At 45.0% G+C, this 14,950-nt stretch overlaps 1 protein-coding gene across 3 annotated transcripts in view; it reads right to left on the bottom strand.

The window, feature by feature from the left end:
* The window catches only part of TMEM121 (transmembrane protein 121), a 140,548-nt gene that overhangs the window by 60,640 nt on the left and 64,958 nt on the right, over window positions 1–14,950 (bottom strand). The gene's annotated exons all lie outside the window — the stretch shown is intronic.

Below are 14,950 nucleotides of genomic sequence, written 5' to 3' on the forward strand. Positions count from 1 at the left end.
TGCTGGGCTGAGTCTGTGAAAGCTCTCCCTCTCTCTGGCCCTCCCCCCAGGAAGTGGACTTCCTGAACTTATCCGCATACAGTGCCAAGGCAGCAGGGCCATGAGGCAGAAAAGCTGATTAGTAGTTTCTCTGCGTTGAGGAAAACCCGACCACATAGAAACTGATGCTGCTGGGGCTCCTCATGCCAATTCCCCTCTCTTCAGCTGAGCTTTGTTCCTTGCTGCAGCTGGCAGCCTCCAAGAACCACTGACTGATGCCTGCTGGAAAAATCTGAAAAACCTTCTATGTAAAGGTAATTCTGCTTGCATCTCAGGTACTTTCTAGGTCTGTCTCTCCCCCTGCTTAATCAATTAGGGGTATTAGCAATGAAATAGACTCCCTGCTGCTTAAGAGTGATCTCATACTGCTTTTTTATTTCCCACCCTGAGGTCATCTTTTAATAGCACCCATTGCCAACTGCTCAGCTACCTCCTGCTGCTGATGTACTCCCAAGGGACAAGTTGCGTTACCAGACACACATCCCATGTCATTAAATGAAAAGGTATTGCTCATCTTTTTATCCCAGCGGACTATTGCAATCTTTTGATGCTCATGTGGAGATGCAGGTTTAACAGAACACAAGGCCTCATCTACACATCAACCCTTCTTCATCAATCATTTACTCCAGAGACAGCAAAAAAACTGATTAGAGGTCTAAGGAAACACAATTTACAGGGAAAGGTTGGAAGAACTGGGATTATTTAGTCTGGAGAAGAGAAGACTTGAGGGGAAATTTGGTAACAGTCTTCAAATACAAAAAGTGTCATTATAAAGAGGACGGTAATAGATTAGTTTCTATGGCTGCAGGGGACAGGGCAGGAAGTAATAGGCTTAAATTACAACAGGAGATATTTTGGCTGGATATTAAAAAGAACTTTTCTAACTCTGAGGGTGGCTGAGTGCTGGTGCAGATCGCTATGAGATGTGGTAGAATCTATCAGACAAGCATTTATCTGGGGGCTTTAGACAGCGATGATCATTCCCTGAGTAGGCCATTTTTCTACAATTCTACTTCATTTTCAGAATAGATGATTTCAGTGTATCTTAAACCAAAGCAGGACCATGAAGATCTCAAGTCTTGGCATGATGTTTTGAGTATAAATCCCTGCTTTCTTATAGATGACCATTAGCACATATATCTCTGATGGTGCTGGGCTATGCAAGATGCAGAAAAGCCATGAAACAAAAGTGGCACGCCTTTCTTCTGAAATGAAAGTAATATTGGCTGGGGCCAAGCCAAGCTTGCAGAATTGAGAACTCATGTGACAGCCATGCTCTGGTAACTCTACTGATAGCCAATCATCTGCATCCAGAGGGCAATTTTGGCCCATAATTTGCAATGATTTTGTTTCTGAAATATAGGACTTAAAATACTCTCTCCCACATTTTTGCATGGCTTAGAATCATAGAATCATAGAAAATGAGGATTGGAAGGACCTCAGGAGGTCATTTAGTCCAACCCCATGCTCAAAGCAGGACCATCCCCAAGTAGATCATCCCAGCCAGGGCTTTGTGTAGCCAGATCTTAAAAACCTCCAAGGATGGAGCTTCCACCACGTTTCTGGGTAACCTGTTCCAGTGTTTTATGTCTCTCCTAGTGAGAGAGTTCTTCCTAATATCTAACCTAAACTTCCTTTGCTGCACCTTGAGACCATTGCTCCTTGTTCTGTTTTCTGCCACCACTAAGAATGGTCTAGCTCCTCTTCTCTTCTCCAAACTAAGTAAGCCCAGTTCCCTCAGCTTCTCCTCATTAGTCATGTGCCCCATTCCCCTAACATCTGCTCCTGTTCCATGACTAAGTCAACACTATCCTTTTAGTCCACCGCGTCAGGCTGCAAGGCATCCAGCCATAGAAGCTTAAGGATCATACTTGTGGTCTAAGACAAGGACAGCAGAGGTGCAGGCTCACTGTATTCCTAAAACATCACATCCCCTGCTTTCCAAATGCTCTAGAGAAGAACTGGATTTTGCAGTATACTTGGGCAGTTAACAAACCTGGGTTCTGGAAGACAAAAGAGAAGGAGAATATGTTCTGTGATAAAGGGGTCCCTCCCTGTTGAGAATTAAAGACCAGCCAGGAATAGACATATCCCAGAAGGTGAACACATGGCTGGTTACAGTGTGAATAGGAAGGTCTTCCCAGTTCTTAGCGTGTATAGCAAGTAGTGTATAGCAAGCTTATAGCAAGTGTATAGCAAGCTTGTCTTAGGCCCATAATGTGAGGCTAAATATCAGCAAGATCTAAAGTAAACAGCTGGTTGTCAGGCAGATGGAAGTAGAGCGGGGAAGAGACTCACTGGTGTATTAGCAATGCCCAAGTGGGAATCTGAGTTCCTAAGGGCTTTGTACTGTGCCAAATGGTTGCTGGAGCCTGCATACTCCTGTGATACCCATAGATGGGAGATGATAATTAGCAAGAGGTTATTCCAGCTACACGTGGTTTCTGTACTGACCTCATGAGAAATCCCTGCAACTCTGAGACAACATCATCCTTCCTTAATATATAGTTCCATATCATCTCAATGGACTGCCATGCATCGTCCATAGATAAAAATGGCACTTGCAAATTCCTGATTTGACAAATGCAAATTGAATCCAGTCCATCCTCTTTTCTGTATGAAGATGTCAAACATAAAAAGTTTCATTGCATGGGGAGACAGCGCATCTAAATATATGCAGACTTCTAAAAAACCTGCCTCATGAAATCATCGCACTTGCATGTTAAGAGCCAAGATTATAGCAGTGATGAAAAATCAGACTGAGTATTGGAGACAGGCATGTATGAAACCAGCTATAAAGACAATGCTCTATAGTGTATATTTCTAGGCTCCAGACTTCTTTAAAATCTGTCTTAGACAGGTGATGAAAGAAAGATGAGAGGGTAACAATATAATTTCTGTACCAGTACAATGACTCCTTCATATTTACAGCTGCAGGCTTAATTAGTTACTATGCCGCCTAATGAGCATTTGTTAGACAGAGAGCAACAAGTAATCAAAGGAAGAAGCAGAATTACGATTTTGAGGGAAAAGGTGACCAAGCAAACTGTGCAAAAAGCAAGAGGCAGCCAGTCCTGTTAAAGAGGTTGTAAATGATCTACCCCATGCCCTTTTTTCACAAAGAATATTCCTTAAGCAACTGTGAATAAACAACACATTTGGTAATATCTACATAGGGAAGAAAGATTTAATAATTTACTGTTTTAAATTGACCAGTTTTTACATCATGATGTATACTTTATGAAGTCATACTGTCATGATCCTAGCACTAGCTATTTCCATGTGTGGTCCTTGTAAGGTATGTAGTTCCTTTCCAGGCTTCAAGCTACCCAGATACCAGTGTGTTTATACATACCTTATATATTGACATAGCCTTGTAAGATATATGTTGTTCCTCTCCAGGCTTCAGGCTATGCAGATGCCATTGTATTATACATGCCTTGTATACTGAAGTAGCCAGGAAACGTTCTGCTCCAAAAACGAAATATTGCATGGTGGCCTGAGTTGCCACTGCCTTATGTCTTGCATAGTTATATCTGAAGAGTGAATATGAAGCATTATCATTCTGATTTGAGGGTCATTTTGAACCCACTTTGCATGGGCATAAGTGATGATACAAGGGGCTAGCCACTGCCAAGCAGTTTTGGCACAATGGCTTTGATAAACAAAAGATGTCAGTAAAGTAAGGAAGCATGGGTTAGATGAATGGACTGTAAGGTAGATAGAAAACAGGCTGGATCATTGGCTTAGACGGTACTAGTCAATGGCTCGATGTCTAGTTGGCAGCCAGTATCAAGTGGAGTGCCCTAGGGCCGGTTTTGTTCAATATTTTCAGCAATGACCTGGAAGATGGCATAGAGTGCACCCTCAGCAAATCTGCAGAGGACACCAAGCTGTGGAGAGTAGTAGATATGCTGGAGGGTAAGGCTAGGATTCAAAGAGACCTCGACAAATTGGAGGATCAGACTAAAAGAAATCGCATGAGATTCAATAAGGACAAGTGCAAAGCCCTGCATTTAAGATGAAACAGTCGCATGGACCAGTACAGGCTGGAAGCTGACTGGCTGGGCAGCAGCTCTGCAGAAAAGGGCCTGGGGGGGTTACAGTGAACAATAAATTGAATATAAGCCAAGTATACCCTTGTTGTGAAGAAGGCTAATAGCATACTGGGGTGCATTAATAGCAGAGTTGCCAGCAGATTGAGGGAAGTGATTTTTCCCCTCTATTTGGCACTGGTGAGGCCACATCTGGAGTACTGTGTCCAGTTTTGGGCCCCCCACTACAGAAAGGATGTGGACAAATTGGAGAGAGTCCAGTGGAGGGCAGTGAAAATAGTTAGGGGGCTGGGGCACATAACTTCTGAGGAGTGGCTAAGAGAACTGGGCTTATTTAGTCTGGAGAAGAGAAGACTGGGGTGGGATTTAATAGCAACCTTCAACTACCTAAAAGTTTGTTCCAAAGAGGATGGAGTTAGACTGTTCTCAGTGGTAGCAGATACCAAACAGAAAAAGGAGAATGGTTTCAAGTTGCAGCAAGGAAAGAAAGTTGAGGTAAGCTATTAGGAAAAACGTACTCAGTAGGAGGGTAGTAAAACACTGGACTAGGTTACCCAGAGAGGTTGTGGACTCCATCCCTAGAGGTTTTTAAGAGCCAGCTAGACAAAGCCTTGGCTGGGATGATCTAGTTGGTGATGGTCCTACTTTGAGCAGGTGGTTGGACTAGATGACCTCCTGAGGTCCTTCCAACCCTAATTTTCTATGATTCTATGCTTGTACTCAGAGATACGGTATCCCAAAATAGCACTTACTACAAACTAAGTATGGGGATAGCCAAGGCTGGAAGATGAAAGGTTTGTGTCTTTAGCTGAAGCAGGATTAAGGAGATTTAGATAATAGCTGTACATTCCTATATTTCCTCGTCTTGATTTTATATTTAACCTTAACTCTGGAAAGCTGAGCATTGCATGCTTACCAGTAGGTTTATTAACTTAGTAACTTAAATGTCTCTGTAAAAGATTTTACTCCCTTTTACTCTGTGCACACTTAACCTTAACTCCATCTTAACTATGCTTATCCTCTGAGAATAGTCACTGGGGGTAGAATAAACAGAACCAGCATTCCTGTCCCTCTGCATGCACTCTCCTCCCCTCTGTGGACTATTTCATTACAACCCATCAGCAAATATTTTGCAATGATATTATAATGAGGAGACTGGGAAGGTGAGGCATTATCACTGATGTCATAATCCCGCCCCTCCGTAATGGTTCACAGGAAAGTACAGAGGGGCAGAAGAGAAACAGGAAGAAAGAAGTCAAGGATGGTAGGTGAAGGAAAGCTGTTGTATCATGATGCTAGCTAGCCATGCTCAATCATTTCGTTCTGACAGGAGAGGCTCTTGTTTTAAAATCCTGAGGTGCCAGGTTCAATCCCAGCTGCTGACAATCCATCCATCCAACTTCAGTGCATTATAAATGCAGAAGGAAACTGGCAGTGGAGGAGGGATTTTACAGGCCTCAGAGATCTCATGCTGGCAATAAACACAAAGCAGTAGAACTAGGGTAAAATCCCATCAACTTGTTTTAAAGAGAGGGAAGCATACTGGTCCTCCCTCACCTACTTGGGCACCAGCAGTTCTCATCACATATGAAGAAACAGACTACTGCACTGGACTAACAGCACTCCTCCCGAATGACTGCAAACTGCTCGGTAATTACTTTGTGTAGCTTTGAACCTAATTCCCAAGGAGGTTGCTCTGTGCCATAGACAGAAATCATCCTGTATTTACTCTGCAATTCTGGGACACTTGCTATATATTCAGGTAGCTAATCATGGCTTAGTGACTGTCAGCCTGGTAACTCAAATGGACAAGTGGCCTGTAAGGACAGCATTTACATAATACTTACACCTTACAACCCACAATACTTCCAAATGGAAAGCTATTAACCTCACTTAGGAAGCCCAACCCATCACTTACTGTTCATGTTCTCATCTATCAGAAGATGCTTAATGGAGATGTGTGCATGGTCCTAAACACCACTCAAATGTATATGTGCTGGAGTGGAACATTTCTCCACCCTCCCTCTTCTCCTTGCCCCTATGAATTCGCAAAAAGGTGTGAATTCACAAAGATTTTCAGGCCCCTGCAAAATTTTCAGCAAACTTACTATTTGCTGGGGAGGGGGAATATCAGCTTGCCTAGATGTAGTCTCAAGTGCCTATTGACCATCTATGAGCCCATCCTAGAAAAGACTTCCAGTCCATGCTGGGCAAGGGACTGTATGGAACAGAACTGGTCAAAATATATTCATTCTTTTCCATGAAAAAAGTTTGAAAGTAGGGAAACAAAAATTACATTGCTAATGCTTTTGCAGTTATTTCTTGGCAGTTAATAAGAATTCAGACAAAATGAAATGATGTGTCACAAAGACTATTTGGACAGATAAAGTTCAACTGGTTTTGCTATATATTTATAAAAGGTTTTTACATCTTGCCGTTAGGGTATCTCATTATGGATTTTGAGATGAGAGTTTGTCATTGTCCTCCACTGAAGGCTGCCCCAGTCAGAAAAATTGTCAGCCAATACCTGGGCATTTGGGTGGGGGAATCAAAGTACTTAGACTTAATGTGGGCCGCTTCATATCCGTGTATGCTGTTGGCTACATAAACTGGCAAGCTTTAACCATCCTAACCCAGTGGGCCCACCTAGGGTCAGACAGATATTTGACCCTTCTTGATAAAAAAGTGCTACAGGAATATAAGGTCTATGTAGGTGGAACAGTCATGATACCTTGATAAATGAGGTTCGACAATTCCCATTATACCCTATGGTTTAGTAGCTTTGTTCCAACTTTAACTTCTCAGGTTAACATTTTGCTTGCTTTGTCTCTGCCTCACCTTGAACTTCCTTTAAAATGGGTTGTTTTGTAATGTTCAGCTTTTTTTTTCTGACAGATTTTGGAATAGCTCCAGCCCTTTATTGGTTTTGAATATGGACCTTAAATATGGTAATGGCAAAAAGTACCTCTTACCATTCTCCTGAAGTTCCTCTGCTGAAAAATCACCATTTGCACAAGTGCAGTTAAGAATATTAGAGCTCCTAGTTCTGACTTTTAAAAAATGCTCCATCTGGGCTGCACATGTTCCCTGACCCTGCAGAGTCCCTCACATCATTCAGAAGCAACCAAATGAACCCAGTCCTTCCGAATGGACGTAGACCAAATGGATGTTAATGTGAACCCCTAGGGGTCTGCAGACCATGTCTAAAGGGTCCACAAAAGATGACTATGATCAATCAAAAATATGTGAATACCTGCGCTTACAAATGAAAGGGGTCCACAGCTCCCTTTGAAATTTCCAAAGGAGTCTGCACCTCTATTCATAATCTTTAGGGGTCTGCAAATGAAAAAAAGTTGAAAACCACAGGTGTAAGGGAAACATAGCCTAGACAGGAACAATAATCTCTAGTCTCACCTTCTTCAGTGACCAGTGTTAACAATTGTCATTTAAGCTGAATAAAAAGTTGCCCTCTCACCCACATCAGTTTAGTGAGGGAATAATCAAAAGCCAGGGTTGCCCATTTTCAGACCCAGCAGCCAGAACAACCCAGCTCAGGTCCAGGGCAGACTGGCATTGTGACATGGCCTCACTGTCTCCTCAGACGTGCTGACTTTTCCCTGCTGCCACTTCTCCCCAAACCCAGCTGCAGCGTGGGCACAGCTCCCCACCCACACCTGGTGCAGCTCCTCACCTTCCAGTCCCAGAGCAGGTCAGGCCTCCCACTGCCAACAGCTGCTGAAGCCCACCAGCTCCACAGGCCAGATCCAGTAGTTCTCGTTTGTGTGCCATATGTTGCCAACCTCTGAGTATAAGTATGCATAAGATCACTCTGACACATCTGAGAATATAAACCAGCACTTAGCATAGATTAGACTCCAGTCTGCCATATCAATCTCAGAAAGGAATTGCTAAATCTATTTAATCAGCTAAGCTGTTTGGAAGATGGGGCCTCTCTGTGTATGTACCCCATTGTCCCTGTGTATGAAACTGCCCCTCTGGTGGCTGGTGAATTTGGGAGTGCATATGAGGAAAAACAGCCTCAATATACAAACACAGTGCTAGACTCTGAACAAGTTGTTATGACTCAGGAAAAGACCTTGGTGTCCTTGTAGAAAGCTCTGTAAAAACATCAACTCAATGTGCAGCAGTAACCAAAAAAAGACAATAAAATGTTGGGCATCATTAAGAATGGAATTGGAAACAAAACAAACAACATCATTATAGCACTGTATAAAAATACATGGTGCACCCACATCGTGAATACTGTATGAAGCTCTGGTTTCCACATCTCAGAAAGGATGTAGTGGAATCAGAAAAGGTAGAGAAGGGCTACAAAGATGATCTGGAGTATGGAACAGCTGCTGAACGAGGAGAGACTTAAACAACCTTTTAGTTTGAAAGGAGAAGGTTGAATATGACAGAGGTCTATACAATCATCCAGCATGTTGATAAAGTGAATAGGGAACTGTTATTCACCAAGCCCCAGATTAGAAGAACTAAGGGGTACCTACAGAAATTAGCAGGAGACAGGCTTAAAAAACAAGAGGAAGTACTTTTTTTTACACATAGGTACCGTTACTGTGTAGTAACCAAAAATTACTGAGCAGGACAGGCCCGTGTCTATACGTGCAAGCCCATACTGTGCAGTAACTATGGTGGCTTACTCCGACCCGGGAATAAATTTGCTACCTGCATGATGTAGGTAGAAAATATATTCCTAAGTAGTTACTGCACAGTAAGGTACATGTAGACACCTTACTGCACAGTAACCCTGTTTGTATAGACTGACTTCGGCCTGGAGGGACATGGGCAGCAGGGTCCCCCAGGGCTCGGTCCTCAGGCCCGCACTGTTCAACTTCTTCATCAGTGACTTGGACGAGGAGGTAAAAAGCACCCTCTTCAAATTTGCTGATGACATCTAAGATGTGGGGGATGTGGGCGCACTAGAAGGGAGGAATAGGCTGCAATCTAACCTAGACAGGTTACAGGGGTGGGCGGATGAGAGTAGGATGGGATTCAACACCGACAAGTACAAAGTGATGCACCTGGGGAGGAACAACCGGCACCATACCTACAGGCTGGGGAACTCCCTTCTTGTCAGTACAGAAGCGGAAAAGGATCTTGGAGTCGTCATTGACTCCAAGATGAACATGGGCCAGCAGTGTGGGGATGCAGTCAGGAGTGCTGACCACACCTTGTCATGCATCCACAGATGCATCTCGAGCAGGTCCAAGGAGGTGATCCTTCCCCTCCATGTGGCACTGGTCAGGCCACAACTTGAGTACTGCATCCAGTTCTAGGCACCTCACTTCAAGAGGGATGTGGACAACATGGAGAGGGTCCAGAGAAGGGCCACTCGCATGATCAGGGGGCAGCAGGGAAGGCCTTATGAGGAGAGGCTATGGGACCTGAACCTGTTCAGCCTCCACAAGAGAAGGCTGAGGGGGGATCTTGTGGCCTGTTACAAACTAGTTAGGGGGGACCAGCAGGCACTGGGGGAGTCCCTGTTCCCCTGAGCACTACCAGGAGTGACCAGGAATAACAGTTACAAGCTGGCAGAGGGTAGGTTTAGGTTAGATATCAGGAGGCGCTACTTGACTGTCAGGGCGGCTAGGATCTGGAACCAACTTCCAAGAGAAGTGGTGCTGGCTCCTACCCTGGGGGTCTTTAAGAGGAGGTTGGATGAACACCTTGCTGGGGTTGTTTGACCCCAGTACTCTTTCCTGCCATGGCAGGGGGTCGGATTAGATGATCTACTCAGGTCCCTTCTGACCCTAGAAACTATGAAACTATGACTTGGGAGTAACTTCCGTAGCTGGTGCACACACAGCGTTACTGCACTGTAATGCCTACACATGTAGATGCAGATCTAAAAAATGCTTACTCCGCAGTAAGTTACGCACCCAGTGGGTTCCTTTACACGTGCAATTAATGTCCTTGAATTTTCTGCATAGAAAATTAAGTCTCATTAAAATGCTTCCTGGTGGACATGTACATGTGCACCCTTGTTGGGAGCAAACTGAGCCTGACAGGAACAGCCCAATCTACTGGGTGCCACTCCTGTGCTGGCGGGGGGCATGGGAGCTTAGCTCTGAGTCCTGGAGAGTGTGAGGGAGGGGGAAAACTGTCCTGGCTCAGCAGGCAACCCTGTCCCAGCTGGGGGGGGATTTCAGGCTAGCCCCAACCAGGAGTGTGAGGGTGGGAGGGAGCTGTCCCAGCTGGGTAGACAGCTGTCTCCCATCCACATGGAAATCAGGACCTGTGCCAATTTCCACAGGGCAGGGAGACCTGTCCCAGCTGCTGGATGGGTCTCAATCGCCAAGTGGCTAGCAGGCAGTGTCCTGCCAAACTGGGATAGCTCTAACCACCTTCTGTAGCCCCCTGCTGCCTAGGCTGACTGGGAGCAATTTGTATCTACAGATATTAGAAAATGGCATGCTAGACTAATATACTGCACAGTAATTGCTGCCTACATGTAGATGGTGACACTTTACCATGCATTAGATTAGTCTAATGCGCAGTCAAGTGCCTCGTGTAGACGCAGCCACTAGCATATGGTTAAGTTGTGGAACTCATTGGCACAGGAGGCTGTAGAGGCAGGTAGTACAACCAGATTAAAAAATGGATTAGATAAATTCATTGAGGACAGGTTCACTGATAGGTAAGAAATAGAACAGCCTGGGATGTATCCTGTCACCCTAAACCAGTGATGACTGATACTGGGGGGGTAGGGTATGAGAGGGGAAGGAGTATGCTAGACCTGCCTTGTATCTCTACTCTAACTTCACAGCATCTTCAACCTGCCACCGTCAGAAGCAGGGCACTGGGCTAACTGTACCATTGGTCTGACCCAGTATAGCACTTCTTATGTTCAATGAAACACCCATCAGAAGCACTGCATCTTCAGAACAAACTTCTGTCGGATGGTCATATGCTGAGGGCAAACTCTGATCTGTGTTATGGCAGGGGATTGTTTTCTGGAATAGTAACATTACTCATGGTAATGATGTAGACTGGGTCTGGTGAAAAAATCCTTTGCGATGTTATCCTACACCAGAAGACAGGGTTTTTTAAACTGGTGTAGATGGACCCAGTGCAGAGCTGTTTATCCAGACCATTTAATCCTTTCACTGGTCTCTGATACCTTTCCCCAGAACGTCAGCCTGGGAGCTCCACATTCACAACACAGGTTGCTGGTTTTATGCGTCTGTCCCAGTGGTCAGGCTTGGAGGCAGGGGATGTGGACTCCCAAACATCAGTGCTGTCCTAGCTCCCAAGAGCTTTCACGCTCTGCCTGAGGATGAAGTCTGAGACAGCAGGTCTCTATTCTTGCCACAAACCAGGGCTATAGTACTGCATGCTCTTCCCCTCCCCCTCCTGCTGTTCCTATGTCGCTTCTAGTGATGAATCAAGCACCCTGAAGGGCCAGGAATTGAGCACACTGGAGGCTAATGTTTTTCTTGTTATTTATGGGACAGCTACAATGCAGCCATCTGGGCTTTGGCGGCATTCAGCTTCCTGCATCCCTCAGCACTGCAGGGGATGAGAGGCAGTCTGTGCAAGTTTCATCCATGCCTGCCTGGCTTTCCCTTCAGACAGCCTGTTATTCTGTCTGACCCATGCTGGGGGATATTTAAGGCAGTTAATCAGGGCCATTTACAGCATTGTTTTTTTATCTGATATGGGTTGGCTACAGGCCAGTGCAGTGGGACCCCCTCCTTCAGCTCTCTGAGGGACAGACATGAAGAAGCACAGTAATAAATTCACAGTGAAACCCCAAGCATTCATCAGAAGGAGGTTGTAGAAGGGTACTCCTAATACAGCTGTGCTACTGACACTCAACCTGGACTTACAGGCCTACTCTCCCCTGCCCCCAACTCCTCCACCTTGCTTCGCTTCATTCTGGTTCTGGATTTCTTACATTGCTCTGACAATAAATCCTCTACAGACAGACCTGGCTCCTGGCACACCCTGCTCTGGAGAGAGTGAGGTCTCTTGTTCATGCACTGGCTTCTGGCCTGGAGGGTGGGGGCAGTTTATAGAGCTTCATTGCTCAGTAGCTATGCTTTGATCTCCTTGGATGAAGACGAGGATGGGAGAGGAAGAGGATGGGAAGTCTCACACTAAACCCTTTGGATGCTGTCTGGCATGGGGATAAGTCCCAGGAAAGGGATGCAGCGACTGTGAAGGAAGCCACAATACAGGGTACTGTTGAAATGCTAGTCCCAGGACTGAAGGGTGGGTGCCTTCATTGTCTGACTAGTCTCAGTGTAGAAGTGTGAAGAGCATATCAAAGACCAGCACTTTTTTTCCCTACCTACACAAATCATTTCAATTTATTTCCAGTCCCACCAACCTGTGGCAAGCAACAGTGTCACAGGAACAGTAACTGCCTCTAGTACTATTATACCTAGCTAGTGTTGGTTGTGACCTCAAACTAGTCCTGCCTACTTAGGCTGAAAACTTTTGGGGGCAGGGACCATATTTGTTCTGTGTCTTGTAGAGGACATACATTGTGGGGGTCCTAGTCCATGACTAGGGCTCCTGGGGTCTATTGCAATACCAAAATAATAACACTTGTGTGCAAGCAGGGAGCCTCCTCCAGAGAAATTCACAGCACCTCTAGATTATTCTCTTTCTTACGTTGGTTTTACAACAATCTAAGGGAGGAACCATCTGGCCTGGACTGTATTTTAGCTGCACACAAGGATATAAAGCAAATTGTGGTCTCCAGGGTAAATGGCTCCTCTGTCTGAAACATATTCTCAGCTTTGCAGCTCTCTGTTAGTGAATGACTTGTACCTCTTTTCTAGGCCCCTCTGGGAGTACTGTGAGTGATAGGACTGATTAATCCAGGGCAGAGGGTATGCATTGCATTTCATTAGCTGAGAAAAGTCAGAGATCATCTGAGAAAGAAGGAAATCAAATCTTGGTGTGAGGAACATTTTGCAGTGAACATGACACCCTGGTCAAGCTGCTGCTTGTGGCTCCTCCATCCAACACAAGCTGTGAAACAACCAAGACAGTTACATTCCTCCACCCATCTTTTCATAAAGCTCACTTAGCCCCTGAGCCCCAGAAGTGGTGGTTGCTTGGGAGATATTCCCTGCCTTGCTAGGGGCTGAACATCTCAGCCAGGGCTCTGTTGCCCAGGGCCTAGCCAGCTCCTGCAGCTCAGTCTTTCCTAGGGTGCTGTTCATGACCACTCTGTGGATGGGCTGGGGTTGTGTTGTTGGAGATTTGTGCTGCCTGCCCCCATGGCTTCTCCCTGCTTGTGTTTTGGTGGTTAACTTTAAATCACTTCCTTTATAACTTTTCCATTCATCTTCAATCACATGGCAGGCAGCAGCCATGTTCTTCCCTGACCCCTTCCCATTCCTCCCTTCAGCTTAAAACACCTTGTTAGCATGACACTTGGGACTCCGAGAGAAGCAAGAAGGCTCCCTCCCAACCAGGAGGAACCAGCAGCCAGACTCTAACCTACAGATGGGCAAATAACAGACTTTTCAGTCTGGTGGCCAAACTGACAAACATGGGGGCGGGGGGGGGAGCGATATTTGTGTTGGGCCGAGATGCAATCGGAAAGTTATGGATTTTTCAGGCAAATGGGGAAGAATGGTTTAAGGTCAACCTGAAACACCTGTTTGACCCAGAACAAAACAATGTTTTATTTTATGTGAAATTTTAATCAAGAAAAACTAAAATATTTTGACCATTTAAAAATTTTTCCTCATATTTTTTTCCCAACCAAAACTATATACTGAATTTTACCAGCATTCACAAAGATTTTGCCAAAATTACATTTTCTTGGTGAACCAGCCCTAGCACAAGTATGCAGGGGCAAGGAGTCTTGTACAAAGACTTGGGACAAATGCAGTTCTTGTGTTCAGGGTAGGCCAAGAGCTGCTATCTGTTTGTGCCCCGGGCTAGCCTTGTACACACCAGTTGCAGATGCAATATAGCTATGTCTGTGTGGAGCCTCTTGCCTGATTCATTATGTGGGGAATAAGGTACCTGAAGTACAGCTGTCATGAAGCATTTCTGTATTTAATTTTTAGTTGAAATATTTTAGCCTTTGATTTTTTTCCCCTAGAAAGTTAAGATTTGAAGGGAGATCATTTTCTGGTTATCAGTACTTCTTCACTCTGCCAGGGAGAGAAGCTGTGGGATGGAGAATGGCCCAGATCATTGTACTTTCCTTTTCTGAAGCTTGGTGTTAAATTTGCTAGTCTCCAGTCACCTGCTACACTCCTACTATCCCCCAGCAATGCCACCTGGCCACTCAGGCCAACCAGAGGACTAGACTTGTAAACACTTTGCTCATTTCTACCCCGACAAGACTGCCAGTGAGTGATGTAATAGCATGGTGTAATGAACAGATATAGAGCAGTTAGGATGGCTGAGCAACTCGCACCTCAGCAGTTGGGGTAAATGAATGATGTATCAACATGGGGTAGGGAACAGATACAAGGTGATGAGGATGACTGAGACACACCTAAGCAGTTGGGGTGATCAGGACTCTTAAGGCACATCAAAATTTGGAAACTTACAGTTTTCTCAGCCTTTCCACTCAGCTTGTTCTTAAGCCAAGACTCCTCCAACTCCTTCTGTTGATGTGTCAAGGCTTTCCCAGTACCCATTGTACATCCTAGATATCTTGCACAAGGTTCCACCTGAATAAGCCATTACATATTCCCTCTGAAGATATTTCACAGAGACTATCACATGGCCACTTCTGCCCCAGATTCTCTTATTCAGCAAGCATCTCTCATTAAGATTCATGGGAGCTTGGTGTATGGCACAGGGAGAATGAAGAGCTGTTATGCAGTTGTAATGACATGATTCAGCACATTTGG

Source organism: Crocodylus siamensis, chromosome 5 (genome assembly GCF_052110815.1).
Source record: "Crocodylus siamensis isolate JL-2025a chromosome 5, ASM5211081v1, whole genome shotgun sequence".
Classification (NCBI taxonomy): domain Eukaryota; kingdom Metazoa; phylum Chordata; order Crocodylia; family Crocodylidae; genus Crocodylus; species Crocodylus siamensis.